The 15157-nt window shown below is 29.1% G+C and overlaps 1 long non-coding RNA gene across 1 annotated transcript; it reads right to left on the reverse strand.

Annotated features, from left to right (window-relative positions):
* Positions 1-2161: 2161 nt before the first annotated feature.
* Positions 2162-7394, reverse strand: LOC139905473 (uncharacterized). The gene is made up of 2 exons (XR_011780250.1): positions 6999-7394; positions 2162-3718 (listed from the first exon to the last, which is right to left on the reverse strand). It is a non-coding gene; the product is annotated as an uncharacterized lncRNA (long non-coding RNA).
* Between the last annotated feature and the right edge of the window lie 7763 nt (positions 7395-15157).

The raw sequence follows: 15157 nt of genomic DNA on the forward strand, positions 1-15157 counted from the left end.
TTTTTCAAAAGTAATTATTTTGGTTTTGTGAAAAGATGATCACAAATTCCCATGATTACACTTTATACTTTTTTTTTTTCAAAAATGAATAAATAATGATAACAGCTCTGAATATTAAAAACTCTCTCAGATTGCCGTCTAGAAACAAGTATCGTTCGCGTGAAGTTAATATTTTATACAATTCTAAACATATTCTTGTTACTAAACGAGTCTGTTTTAAATTTTACCCAATAAATTGACTTACTCCAACTTTTTGAATGATAAACAAAGAAAATGAGGGTAAAGCTAAATCGCTTGAAACAAATATTAATCCTTTGGGGCTTAGAGTAGGAAAATAACCTTATATTTTTGACTCTTCCAATTATTTGGATTCACCCTTGGAAGGATTGCATAAGAATTAAGGGGTATTTTATTCCCTTGGAAATTGTTGATCTTCATAAGAGTATAATTTCACTATGATAACAATATGTTACTTTGTTTAGGAGAGGATTCCCGAATGGAATAGAGAATTACGATACCATTCAGATGTTCCAGTAGAAGTATCTTTATGGAATTTCCTAGTTCGTATTATAGAAATCAGGGGTGTTAGCAGGATTATATTATGGAGGGGGGGAGGGTTGGTTTTTGGATTATTTTTTTTTTATCCAAAAAGATGCAAAAATTTTAATTTTCCTGGAAAAAAAATTGAGAAAGTATAATTTTTAGAAAAAAATTCAAAAATCCACTGTTATTCTAATTAAAATAAAGTTTTTGGAAAAAAAAAAAATGAAAATATAGAAAAAATTTATAAAATTAAATTAGGAATAGAAAATTTTCTGGAATATAATTTTTAATATTAAATTTTTCAGAGAAGAATTTCAAAAATCCAGAGCTGTTGAGAAAAAACTGAAATCTTTTTGGAAAAAAATTTCTAAAATTAAATTTCAAATAAAAAATTCACAAATAATTAATTTTTCTGCAAAAAAATTGGGAAATTCCCCTCCCCTGCGGATGCATCTGGATATATACGACGATTCCGTAGCAGGTTTAGAGGACTATATGTATTCTTGAGCATGGATACCTTGATGTGAAGGGGGATCTTTGCAATGAAGGAACTTCCCATTAAAGGAGATAAGATCCACGAATGAGGCACTCATAAGTGAGATCCCTTGCACAGGAAGTCGAAGACGGGATCAGAAGTTGCATGGATTGGATATCCTCCAAATGGCAGAAATAAGAACTCATAATAAGGGGGAAGGGTGAGTGAATGTGGGTCCATCTACCCAAATGCTTCTAGTTTAAGATCCATGCAAATAGCCATAAATTACTTAATACTTTACACGCAGTTCAACATTCATATTTGAATACTAAGTTGTTCTAATATTAATAGTATTTTAAAAGTCAGCAGAATTCAAATATTAACATGTTAACATACCACTTTAACAATATTTGAATATATATTCTAAATACTCAAAGGGATTTTGCACTCACCTTATTTTTTCCAGTATTTCTATCTTCAATTATATATACTGCGTAAATAGATATTCATTGTCTATATTAAACCTGGGACTACATATATAAAAGAGGACCATGAAATATTATATCCCTATTTTACGGGTAAACACAATAATGAAATAGCATTTGTATGTCCAAAATAAAGCTGAAGAATCAATATTATAGAAAAATTAAATAACGAAGAACTTGTAAATAGGGAATTTAAATATTGATGTTTTAATTTTGTTATATTTTTATACTAAAACACGTCTTACTATTTGGTTGCATTCTAACAGCTATCTTCAATAAAACAACTTATAATGAGCTCTTAGAAGAAACTTTTTTGTAATTATAACAACATTAATATATTTCAATATATTTTTAAACAAATATTCATTTTCCAAATAACTATTTATAAAGAATAAAATTTGCTTGCTTTGTAGGCTAAAATATCTAGAAAAGAGAAGTACAATGTCTTTTAGGGTCTAAAATTATCTTCCACTTGTCTTCCAATGACAAAAGAGACTCATAAGTAATACAGAAGTCAGGGATGAGGCTTGAAGTGTCAAAGTTATCTTATTATCCACTTAGAGGATTTAGACCTCTCTCAATAACCCAGGATAATGAAATTAATGGACTGTATTACTACTCTATAATAAAACACTGGGCAATACTAACACACGTGCATTGGTATAGAGTTTTATATTTCGATTGATTAATATAATTAGAAGAACAGAAAAAAACCTTCTTCCTTTTTTGAGATAAAAAACAGTTGAATATTATGAGGGTTGCCAATAGGGAATTATATAGACAGATATGCAAAATACCTAGATTTTAACAGACCCCTCAGAAAATGATGGGTTCGTCAGAATACAACATTTTCTGTTTATGTGTATGTCCTACTCAATTTCGACTGAAATTGATAGACCGCCAGATTGTAAAGCTGTAGATCTTTCCTGGAACTCTCATCAATTGGCCAAAGTGTAACTTCAGAGAAACAATACGGTAATGTGTGTAACATCAACCTTGTATTGCCAAACTATGCCCCAGAAAACTTTATAATTTGTGGGGTGTATAAGTTACTTTCTTTTCACAACATTATTCGGGTCTTTTGTAAAAAAGAATCAACCAGCAAAATCTCTCTGATGTCTCTTCTGAATTGTAAGGAACTTGTTCTACTGATTTGGTAGCTGTTTCCCCAGGACTTTATCCTCTTCGACTTCTTCTTTGTGTTAAGGACGATCTCGAACTTTTGGAAAAAAGTTTCAAAAATCCACAGCTATTCTCAAAAATTAATTTTTGGGAAACATATTTCAAAAATCTACAGCTGTTTTCATTTTTTTTTTGCTGTCATGATGTTTTATTAAATCAGCTGAAAGCAGCTGTGAGAGGAAGAAAATAAATACAAATCCCATTCCTTATATAGCAAGGATATATATGCCAGAATTACTACGATGACGATCCTCAATTCTACTCCGGCTTCAACAAGAATCTTCAATGATACTCTCCGTCATATATAAGTACACCCACTAGTGATAGCTTCATATTTAGATGTTATATTTTCAAGAGTTCAAGAATAATGATAACAGCTTTGGAAAATAGAAAACACTTTACAGATTGCCTACTAGAATAAGACACAACAATTATTTCACATTAATTACTCGAATGCCATAATTTCATGATTAATTACAAAGGACTTCAAGTTGAAGTAAAGGAAGACCTTAAATTATATGTGGAAGATACATTTATGCTGCCTATAATATATGTATGAGGGCGAAACTTCCCAGGGCGTAACTTGGGGTCACGTGCCATTATTATTTAATCTCTGAATAGTAAACTTCCTTTTCTAGTTCATTACTTTGTATTTAAAACCTGATTGACCATTTTTGTGTGTTGATAAAAGACGGAGAGTAACAATTGTAAGTCCTTGTTGGACTCCGAGTATAACTCATGATCGATATTGGAGTAATTATTGATATAAGCAATGATTACTCCTTTCCTCACTGCTGCGTGTCTTTTATCTAATGAAACGTCATGACAGCTATGGTGTTCTCTTCCAAAACATGCTTCAATGGAAGTGAAACGCCCCTTCCAGCCTGACTAGATTTCTTGTCGTACTGATATCCCATTTTCCACGTCAGACAATACTTCTTATGATACCATAAAATGAAGAATGTCGTCAAGGGGATCATTTTCTCCTACTTTTCTTTATGAAGTTGCAAATTTAACAGGTGAATTTTTCTTTCTGAAAATTTATAAAAATGATGCACTCTATACATAAATCATTATTTTTTTTCTTTTTTTGCTCAGTAAGACAATTTAAAAAAAATACTTTTTTCTACTTTTTATTGGTTAGAAAAATGCTGATCAAAACTATTTTAAATCTCATTAAAGTAATATTAAAAACAGCTCTTTTAATTTTATTTCCTTATATATAGTACATAGATGATAAAACTTCTGCAACAAATCGTTGGGATTCTGCTGACAGACATGCTCACACAGAAAACAATAATTAATTGAGAACAATTACAATAAAAATAATTAAATCAAAATTTATTATGATAGAATTTACCAAAATAATTACACATATAATTCATTTTTCCAACAAGTTCAACTTTTTCCATCATCCAGGGATGGGCTTTTGCATGTTTCTCTCGCATTGTACAAAATTAATTATATATTACATACTTCAGAAGGAATGTATAGAATGCGAAATACAATCCATGTTTTCATCTTGTGGAATGGTTTTTTTTTTTTTGTTGAACTTCTGTTGTAATGTTTTAGCAATTTGTTTAAAAAAATTAAAAAAATTTGTGAAAAAGTTGGAAAATTAAATTTTTGAAAAAAAATTCAAAACAATTACTCACAAAAAAAAAAGTTTTTTACTGAAAAATTTCAAAAATCCTCGGCTGTCCAAAAAAATAGCATTTTTTCAAAAAAAAAAATTAAAAATTAAATATGAAACGTATTCACTTTGTGTAGAAAAATTTCAAAATCCATAGCTATTCATAATTTTTTTTTTTTTTAATCAACAGCTGTTCACAAAAAAATTAAATATTTTGAAAAAATTAAATTTTAAATATAAAATTTTATGTAGAAAAATTCCAAAAAATCATAGATATTCAAATAAAATTAGAACAAATAATTTTCCTACAAATATTGAAAAATATTTGATTTTCTAGTAAAAAGAATCAATTCAGCTCCTAGCTAAAATAGCAAAGATATAGCAAAAATTCTTCAAATTGTCAGAATGACTGCGTTCATTTTCGTTTTTTTTTAATTTTTACGAAAAGATAGGAAATATTTTATACAACTATAAATATTATAGAAGCAATATCAATATTGTGAGTGAAGCAATGGGTTACATATATTTATATGTATAATTATTTAATTACCTATGTAGAAGTTTGTTATATGTTATACTCCAGGAAGTTCACATTCTATGATTTTAGAATTTAACATTAAGGTAACATTTAAAAGAACAGAAAACCTTGACAAACTCTTAAGACAAGAGTTTTTTAAATAAATTGAAGTATTGAATCTATACGAAAGTTTTTATTTCTAGGTTTTTACTTCAACACAATTGAGAGCAAAAAATAATCACATTATACACTTAATAAAAATGAGATATCAGTTTTTAATTATGTAGATAGCAACTAATTGAATTTTCTTTCAATAAAATACATTTTTCATAATTGATAAATTCATGGAATATCTAATTTATACAATGCAGTTATTTTTAGTTTGAATAAAGTAATATTTTAATTTGGTTAAAAAGCAATGATATATTTTTTTACCAGTTATTCTGGAGTTTGAAGTTTTGTATTTTTACTGGAAATTTTATTATTTGATTTTATTCAAAAAAAAAAATCATCTGTGAATAGCTATTGATTTTTGAAATTTTTCTCCAAAAAATTTAATATTTGAAATTTAATTTTAGAACTTTTTTTTCAAAATATTTAATATTTGAATTTTTTTTCAAAAAGTTTCATTTTTTGTGATCAGTTCTAGATTTTTGAAATTTTCTAGAACAGCTTTGGACTTTCGGAAATTTTTTCGATTTTTTTTTTTTTTTTTTTTTTTGTGAATACCTTTGGACTTTTGAATTTTTTTAACAAAAAAAATTAATAATTAAAATTAATTTTTAGAAATTTTTTAGCCAAAAATTTAATATTTAAATTTTTTTTTCGATATTTTCTATATTTTTGTTAAAAAAATTTTACATTTGAAATTAGGTTTTAGAAATTCTTTGGGAATAGCTATGTATTTTTGAATTGATTTTCTAAAAATTTAATTTTTGAGAATAACCATGTATTTTTGAAATTTTTTTCCAAAAACAAAGCCCAAAGGCCTCGAAGGTCAGACAAAATGGTTACTGCCATGACAAAGTCTTTTGAAGACAAGAGAAGCAAGGTCACCGTCAGCGGCCTCTCCAGGGAGTTCAACGTCAGCAGAAGGACCATGGACCGGCTAGTTAAGAAACATCTTGGCCTTAAGGTCTACAAGAGAACCCCTCGACAGAATTTTTCACGGCAGCAACCATTTGGTCCGACCTTCGGGGCCTTGACTTAGATCTTCAACTAAATAAAATCACGAATATGTGCATGGTGTAAATTTTAAAGGAGTGTTAGTACAATAGAAGTTAGCAAGTATGGACTAAGTCAATTATTCCCTTCTTATTCTAAACAATAATTCCGAGGGTATCTTTATAACTGTCCTCAATGTCACTTTCATTTTTTATTTGTAGCCGAAAAAGTAGGGGAATACCCATACCAATTTTACTATGATCGGGCAGTTTTACGTTTGAATTTAATTGTCTGCAACCATTACGAAAATATTGATATTGGGACAAACCTACTATGGCCTGTTTTGAATATTAAGATATATTTATGTGTTGAAACTAGATATTAATTTACGTCAATTGAGCTCTGTATTATATAAATGCCAATGATTCTCCTTTTTAATGTAATATAACAAAACCTTTGAGTATTTTAATATTTAGTACTTGTTCGATAATTTACCTCAAGATTCTCAGATGTAGAATCTTTCTCACGTTCATTTAACAAACATTATACATTTGTTTCTTATGTCAAACTTTGTCTTTTTGCACTTATTTTATTAATTGTAGCCTTGGACTCGTAGGTCTAATATAAATGTACTATTAATCTAAAATTACTTTTTAAAATTTTATTTTAAGTCTAAATATAGTCCTACAACAAACTGACATTAATTTAGAGAATTTTATTACGATACATTATATACTTTTGGTGCGTGAACCAAAACAAGTTTTTCACAACCAGGTTGTGATGTCTATGAATGTATAGAAAAAGGGTTCTCAAGGGCAATCACTTGATGCTTCGAATGAAATAATGTATTATAATTTATGAAAACATTACGATGCAGTCAAATTGATAGCAATCATTTAATTATATAAAAAATAATATACAACGTTCTCTTTATAAAGAAGAAAATTTAATAGCTCCTTTGCTCTTAAAATATTATTTAGAACAGAAAAAGATGGTTACTTATTCCGAACATTGTGTAAGGTCCCTATGTTACATGGAGTTACAACCAGGTGAGTGGAGTCGTAGATGTATAAATTACCATGATTTGGAGTCAAATGGCATCAAAGTCGTAGAATTTTACGATGTTGGATTCGAAGAACGAGTCGTAGAATTTAAGATAGTCAGATTTTGAGATTCAAAAAAGAAAACAGATTCCATCTACTATTTTATGACGTCATGTAAGTACACTTTTTCAGGCTTGTTGATTGGAGTTTTTTCTGATGGGTGATCAATTGTGATATGGCCATATTATACCGCTATCGGTCTTGATCTTTATATTGATATATGGCAACAACAGAAATAGCTAAAAAATAGAGATCCGATCAAAGAGATCCTGAGGAGGACTAGACAGAGGCTGAGGGACGACAACTTTGAGAAGCAGCTCCTGTTAATGTCAAATAAAGAGCTAGAAGATAAATGATTTATGTAGATATATTATTACTTGCCGGCAGACTGTGTTTTAGTTTTTTTCTACATATATTTTATTATTCGCTGGCAGACAATATTTTAGTTTTTTTCTACATATATTTAACTTTTTTATTATGGAAATATACTGTGCATAAACACATTTTAAAAAGGTTTATTTTAATTAAAAAGGTATATATATATACATATATAAGTCTAGCTTAAATATTTTGTATATTTGAATATAATTGCAATTAAATTGATGGGATCGCTGATCGCAAATGACTCCGATTGTTATATTGTTATATCGCAGTGAATTTCTAATCGGATCGCAATTTTATCCCTAATTACTTACAAACCTGCACTTTTTACACATATTGGGAAGATTTATTTATTCTGAAAATCTGTTTATTCTAAATCATTTATAGTTCTTTATTTGAATATTATTTATATCGAAGTAGAATAATTTCAAATAGTTGAAGTTAGTGTTGGAGTAGGACTCGAATAATTCAATTAAGTGGAGTTGGATTTGCAAAAAAATCATCTTCCTCCACAGCCCTGCTCACAATAACAACAACCTATGAGGGATCTTTTTCCATTACTAGAATAATAAATCATGGGTGCATTAACAAATATTAACTGTTTGTTTCAATTCAGTTGCTTCTTATACACACTCACAAAAAATTTATTATCCTTTTTCTATTACTGACAAAACAAAATATTTATATCCTAATTTACTGCAGATACCCCTGGATTCCCAGTCTCCAGTCCTGTCAGATATAAGCCCTTAATATCAATGAGCCTATTTGACTGTATATCTATCGAATTTCTCATCAAAACGATGTTTTCGTATGATTCAACCTTTTCTTCAAAATATAATTATTTGTTTAGGGAATTTATCGATTTGTTATTGTAGTTTGCAACCCTTTTTACAAAAAGAAAATGAAAAAAAGGAATTAAATCACTTTGTAATAGTTATTTCATTCTTCCAAACTATGAAACTATTATTTAATTATTGTTGGGAATTGTTCATTGTCTAAAACGGTACTAATTTGAGTTAATTAATCAACATTCAAACACAAATGGGAGGGGGAGAGGGCCTGGTTTTTGGATTTTTTTTTTTAAATCTGAAAATTAAAATTTGAAAAAGGAAATTTTTATCTAAAAAATTTCAAAAATCCAAAACTATTAACAAAAAATTTTAAAAATATTTTAATTTTTTGAAAAAAAATATCAAAAAATCAACAACTGTAGACAAAAATATTATTTTTTTTTGGTAGCAAATTTTCGTATATGAAATTTTTAGGAGAAAAGGTTAAAAATCCCATACTGTTCTCGAAAAATTTTCCATATAAAATTTTTTGGACAAAAAAATTATAATTTTAAATTTTTTGGAAAGAAATTTCAAAAATCCATTGGTATTGACAGAAAATTAAATTTTTTGGAAACTAAATTAAATTTCACATATTAACTTTTCTAGAAAAAATCAAAAATTCCTTAATCTAGAAGGGGCTACAGCCTCTCCAGCCCACCACCTGCGGACGTCCCTGGTAGAAAATAAAAATCTACAATTACTCACAATGTAAAATCTTTTGTCGTGAGATTACCCAAAAAACATGCTGATGCTTTGTCCAAATGCAAACCACTTCTAACCAAGCCTTCATAATTCATTCATATTCTCAGTAATAACAATTTGGGCTGGACGTTTACTTTTTCACATGCAATCATGTAGTCAAAGACCTTTAAATGATCTTTCTGCATATAAAAAGTACCACAATCACATGAAAACAATTACTCTTGAAAAAAAAAGTGTTTATTTTCCTATGATCTACTACCCTGAAGGATTTATTTATAGAGCGATCTTTTATAAACCTAAACCTAAAATATGTATATATTTCTCTAAATTAGTGGGCAAGATTGGAATCAGTATTGGGCTACTGTCTGGAAATACAGTTTGGTCCGGACCGGTCTCGAAGAAAATTCGATCTAAACTACAGATTCTACGATGGTCGTTTGAAAAGTCCATGCAAATCCCGAGAGATGGCACTACTGGTCCGTATGGGGGTTATGTTTAGTTAGTTTGGAAAAATACACACAAAGTTTCCGCCAGATCGGTCAATTTCTTTATGTCTGGCATTCGTTTGAATCGAGGAAGTGGAGTGATTTTCAAAAAATGGACGAAAAAGAATTTCGTGTGTTGATTAAGTGTTACTTTATCAAAGGCAAAACGCCTCAGGATACTAAAAAGAAGGTTGATAAACATTTTGGGGACTCTTCACTCCGATTAGAACAGTTTATACGTGGTTTCATAACTTTCGGAGCGGCCATATGGGCAAAAGTGACACTGAACGTTCTGGACGCCTGTTGAGTTGCCTACTCCAGAAATCATTAATAAAATCCATGATATGGTGATGGATGTCAGAAGAATGAAGATTCATAAGATTGCTATTGCTGTGGGCATCTCGAGTTGGGATCCTATATCCGTTAATATTGCGAGCACAAATATTGATGTGTGAGCTGGTTCATTTTCGTGATGGAAAACAACTTTTTTATGGGCCAATCATAGTCGTTTTGAGAGTAGCCATTATCCTCCCGGCCGATTTCTCGATTCAAACGAAAGCCAACCAGAAAGAAATAGACCGTTCAGGCTTAAAGTTGGTGTGTGTTCTTCCAAAATATTCCACTAACTAATCATAACCTTGATACGCGACAATAGTGTTATCTTTCGACTTTGCATGGACTTTTTAGAATACATTTGTATAGATGAGTTGTTGATGATATCATGTGTGTTTTAAAATTGTGAAAATAGGCACAATGATGTCATATGAAGTTAAATATGGTGTATTAATCATATTTATACACCATATAAATCCGGATAGGTGAGAAAACAAAACAAAAATAAAAAGAGTGTACATATTGAGACTGAAAAAATCTCTCAACGATTAGTAAACGATGAAATTTCAATCTAACATTGCTGTTTGGACGAAAATATGTGTCCAAATCGGTCTATTTAAATCATTTAAGAAGGTACCCTGAAAAGCTATAATTTTGCTCCAACAATTTTATAGTATTAGTATAGTCGTTGTAAATAATGTAAGGCCTAAGAAAAATAATTGGGCCTTTCAATCTCTTAAGGATCATGTCTTTGATTAACCTCCTCAATCAAACGTATTAAATCCATTTCAAAATGGTCAAAATTATATATCATTTGGGAAAATGGGAAAGTGAGAGGATTCAAGGGACCAAAGTTCGGAGCATAATTATTTATCCTTGAATCGAAATATAGTCAAAATAATTTCTTATATCATTAATTAATATTTTGAAAGCCTAAATAGAATTGTATATTGTTCAAAAAAACTTTATCCTCTCTAAATTCATATAATTGAGTTTCAACACTAAGTAGTTAGAACCTCATGTTGGTAAATGAGCACTTAATTTAATGACAACATAACTTGGTAAGTTTCTTTACGCACAAACTATGTTTTTTTGCATTGGAGTACGTACTTACAGTACATATAAATCAGTGTCTAATTCAAAAATTGAATTATTATGGTATATGTATTTTAAATGAATTACGTAAGTATTTTGTTTGACCCGTGATGCTACTCTTTGGAATATAGATTTTGTATTTTTCAGATATTATAAACAACAACTATAAATAGGGGGAAAAAATGTGTTTCAAAATATTTTTTTGAGGTTAGGCCATATTATATAGGTATATATTATTTTGGATAACAGTTGCTTAAATAATCAAATAAATTATGAAGTTACCATATGTACGTAGATTGGTATTTATATATATGTATTATTCAAATAAATTTCAATTGTATTGGCTGATATATTTGGCTATGTTTTTATTCTTGTTGTACATGAGTGTCCATCAGCGGCGTCTGCAGGATTATATATATATATATATTTTTTTTTTTTTTTTTGGGGGCTTGGTTTTTGGAATTTTATTTTTTTGAAAAATCAAATATAAAATAAAACCAATTTTGAAAAAAAATTCAAATATTGAATTTTTGGGAATTTTTCTTTTCAAAAATCCAGAGCTGTGCACGAAAAATTAATTTTTTTTGTAAAAATTCAACTTCAATCAGGAAATTTTTTGGGGAAAAAATTAAAAAATCCGCAGGGTAAAAAAATTTCGAAATATTAAATTTTTGGAATTTTTTTTCCAAAATATTAAATATTAAGAAAAAAAAAAATCAAATATTAAATTATTTTGTAATAAAAATTAAAAAATCCATAGCTGTTATCAAAAAATTAAAATTATTTGAAATTTGTTTCAAAAATCCACGGCTGTTAAGAAAAAATTCAATTTTTGGGAAAAAAATTTAAATATAAAATTTTATGAAAAAAACTCTCAAACATTAAATATTTTGGAGGAAAATTTCAAAAAGCCATATTTATTCATGGAAAATTATATTTTTTGGAAAAAAGTTCAAAAATGACATTAAATTCAAAAAGTTAAATCAAATTTAAAATATTTTTTTTTTTTGAAAACAAAAAATCCTTATTTTTATTTATTGGGGGAGGGGGGATACAGCTACTCCATCCCACCCCCTGGGGACACCCCTGTTCATGTGCAATCTCTTCATTCACACCTAAAAGTAGAGCGATTCAATAGTTAAGGTTGTAAATTGTAAGTATGTAAAAATGATAAGAAACCAATAATTAACATGGTAACCCTGACAATTTGTTGAATGTTTGAGAGCAAGTTAGCTGTCATGATGTTTTATTGGGTTAGCTGCGAGCAGCAGTGAGATGAAGCTAATAAACACTTGTTCAATTACGTATCTCGCAAGGATACATGCAGAAATTACTTTGGATTCGGTGACTATTATGAATGAATCATATAAAGGGATGGATGGTTCTTAAACTTTTGACAGTGTCTACCACACGAGAAAATATCAAGATCTCCGCGTATCACCATTATTTTAAACTTTTAAAATTTGGCAAAATGATATGGAAAATTTTGTCTCACCATTTTTTATAGAGATGAAATACAAAGAGTACTTAAGCATAGCAAAAGTGAGGAAAATTTTTTTGAAGATGAAAGTTAGTTGACAAACAATTAGATATATAGTTATAGATATATACATCAATCCCTCCGTATCTTCTATGGAATCATCCTATACTTTTATAAAAAACTGAAGAGTTCCATAATGCAAAATATAATCAAATGTAAAATACAGTGAGGAAAATAAGGATATTGTTCTATGTTATGTAACGTACCTATATATATCTACTGCAATTTGAATGTTCTGGTGAACTAAACTTTTTTTTTTTTACGCTGTCAGGTTCACCTCTACATCGGTAGTCCATGTTTTAAATCTCTATGCTTTTTTTTTTATCTTGTTAATTGACCTTTAAAGAAATATTTATTTCAGTTTGAGCACCACCGATGAAAAGAATAATTGGCACTTAAATAATAGGTAATAAAAATTTGAAATAAATGATGTTTGCATGTGTGTCTCAAGCCTGGAGTCTTATTCAAGTATAAGTCTATGGAGTTTAGAGTTTAGTGTACGAGTTTTTCCAATTCGAGTCAAATTCAAGTCTGAATTCAGAGTTTAATGAGCTTCAGTGTGACTCGTGTCGCAAGTACGAGTTCTTAAATTTGGTAGAAAGAACCAATTCGTAGAGTAGTAAATTCTAAACACTTATGGTATGTAAAAAAAGGGCTTACATCCCCTTCAGCCCATCCCCTGTGGACCCCCCCCTGCGAAACGTGCCTTTTAGGTTGAAGAGACACATGATTAAGGTGACATATTTATTCTCAATAAATAATATCACTTTTTGGGATACCAAAAATAACGTCACTTTATCATTTTCCCTAATACCGTATTCAACTTTTTCCTCCTTCGCAGAATTTAACTTGCTAATTAGGTTAAAAGTGTAAATTCATGGAGGTTGCGTAATTATTTATGGAACAATATTCAACGCTCCTAGCGGGGAAAAAGGTTTTGCTACGACCACAAACTTGTACAAATATTGATCATTTGGTATTCCTTTCGTCACATGGTTGATAGCTTGGCTCAAAACAGCTTTTTAGAGAAAAAAAATGAACACAAATCTAACTCCGTAAGGACATAAACAGGAATGACTTCGATGTCGATCCTCAATTCCACTCTAAGTCCAACATTGACTAACACTTATAATTCCTTAAAAAATCATCAGTGTTACTCACGTCATTCATAAGGACACTTATACAGAGGCGTTGCTAGGATTTTTCTTTGGAAAAGGGGAGTCTGAACCCTTTTATCAAATTATTTGACTGACAGGATAATCCCTCTAATGGTCTTTTCAATAAGTTGTGCCCATTTTTCATTTAATAATAATAATATTTCTATCCATTATTAATAATGCCTTATATTTTGTCAATTTTCTTTTTTTCCGAAACATAAATGATTTTTTTTTTTTAAATTTATAATGTTCCTTTTAATTGGTTAAATGAAGTTGCACTGATTAAGTATAAGTAAAAACTATAGCATACCAATTACTCTAACTAACCTAGTAATCTCGTGCAAAGTCTATATATATATTTCTCTAGGAATCCCCGGGGCGCGACACATCAAGTTCAAGTGAATAACTTCTCCCAAGTGTGTTCTCCATTAGCTACGGCTATTCCATAATATGAAATTACATTTATACAGTAATGTAAATACTTTTATTTGTCATTACATAACAGTTCCCATTTTTAAAAATTCTAATACGTACTTACTTTATACATAGATGTTCTCTTCCTTAAGAATGAAAAAGTAGTTATAACGGCTTTGGAAGAAAAAAAAAAAAATAATGTTTACTGTTTAGTTAGCCAACTCCAACAACATTTCGTGCGAGTAAATAACTAGAATAGACAACTTTGGTCATTGGTTAGCCTTTTTATTGCATCAGTCAAGAATGTTTTTTAGGAAGTGGAGATTGATACATTTTATTTAACCTTTAAAGCCTTTCCACTACAAACTAAATACATTATTTGAATGATTTACGATCGTATATTTGTACCGTACATGAATATACTTCCGTAAACTATATCTAGATACGCTTAATGTTGCTTTTTTTTCGCCGTTTTCTAATTTTGCACAATATTTCCAAGAAGTCCATGGAAAATCCTGTGTTCATAATATACTTAACCTTATGTCTTTAATTTCAAGGCTCCATAAATTTAAAAAAAATAAAACATGTGTAATTATTAAATATAAATGCATGGAAGAGAGCTGCTTCCTCTATTAAAATTTAACATAAAAGTCAAATTCAAGGAGCATATATGCTACTCAAACCGTTGCATCTATCTAGAGAAGAAAGGGGACAGTTGCAACAGTCTCGGTTTCACGAACATCAAAAAGCTACGGTCACAAAGTTTACAACATAATTGTATAATCAGATGCGTCCGTAGTATAAAATTGGGGGGCGGTCTTGGCTTTTGGTATTTTTTAGTAGAATTTTTAAAAATATCCATGAATTAAATTTTTTGGGATAAAAATCAAATTTCAAATAAACGGAAAAAAACTAGAAAAATTATATTTTTTGGAAAAAATGAGAAAAATTGAATCTTTTGGAAATATTTTACAAAAATCTTCTGCCATTCACCAAAAAATTAAAAAAATTGTTTAATTATTATCAAAATTTTGTTTTTTTAAAACAACAGTTATATACAAAAAGTTTTAAATAATAAATTTTAAAAATCCATAGTTATTCACAGAATATTAGAT

The sequence above is a fragment of the Lepeophtheirus salmonis genome, chromosome 5 (genome assembly GCF_016086655.4).
Source record: "Lepeophtheirus salmonis chromosome 5, UVic_Lsal_1.4, whole genome shotgun sequence".
Classification (NCBI taxonomy): domain Eukaryota; kingdom Metazoa; phylum Arthropoda; class Copepoda; order Siphonostomatoida; family Caligidae; genus Lepeophtheirus; species Lepeophtheirus salmonis.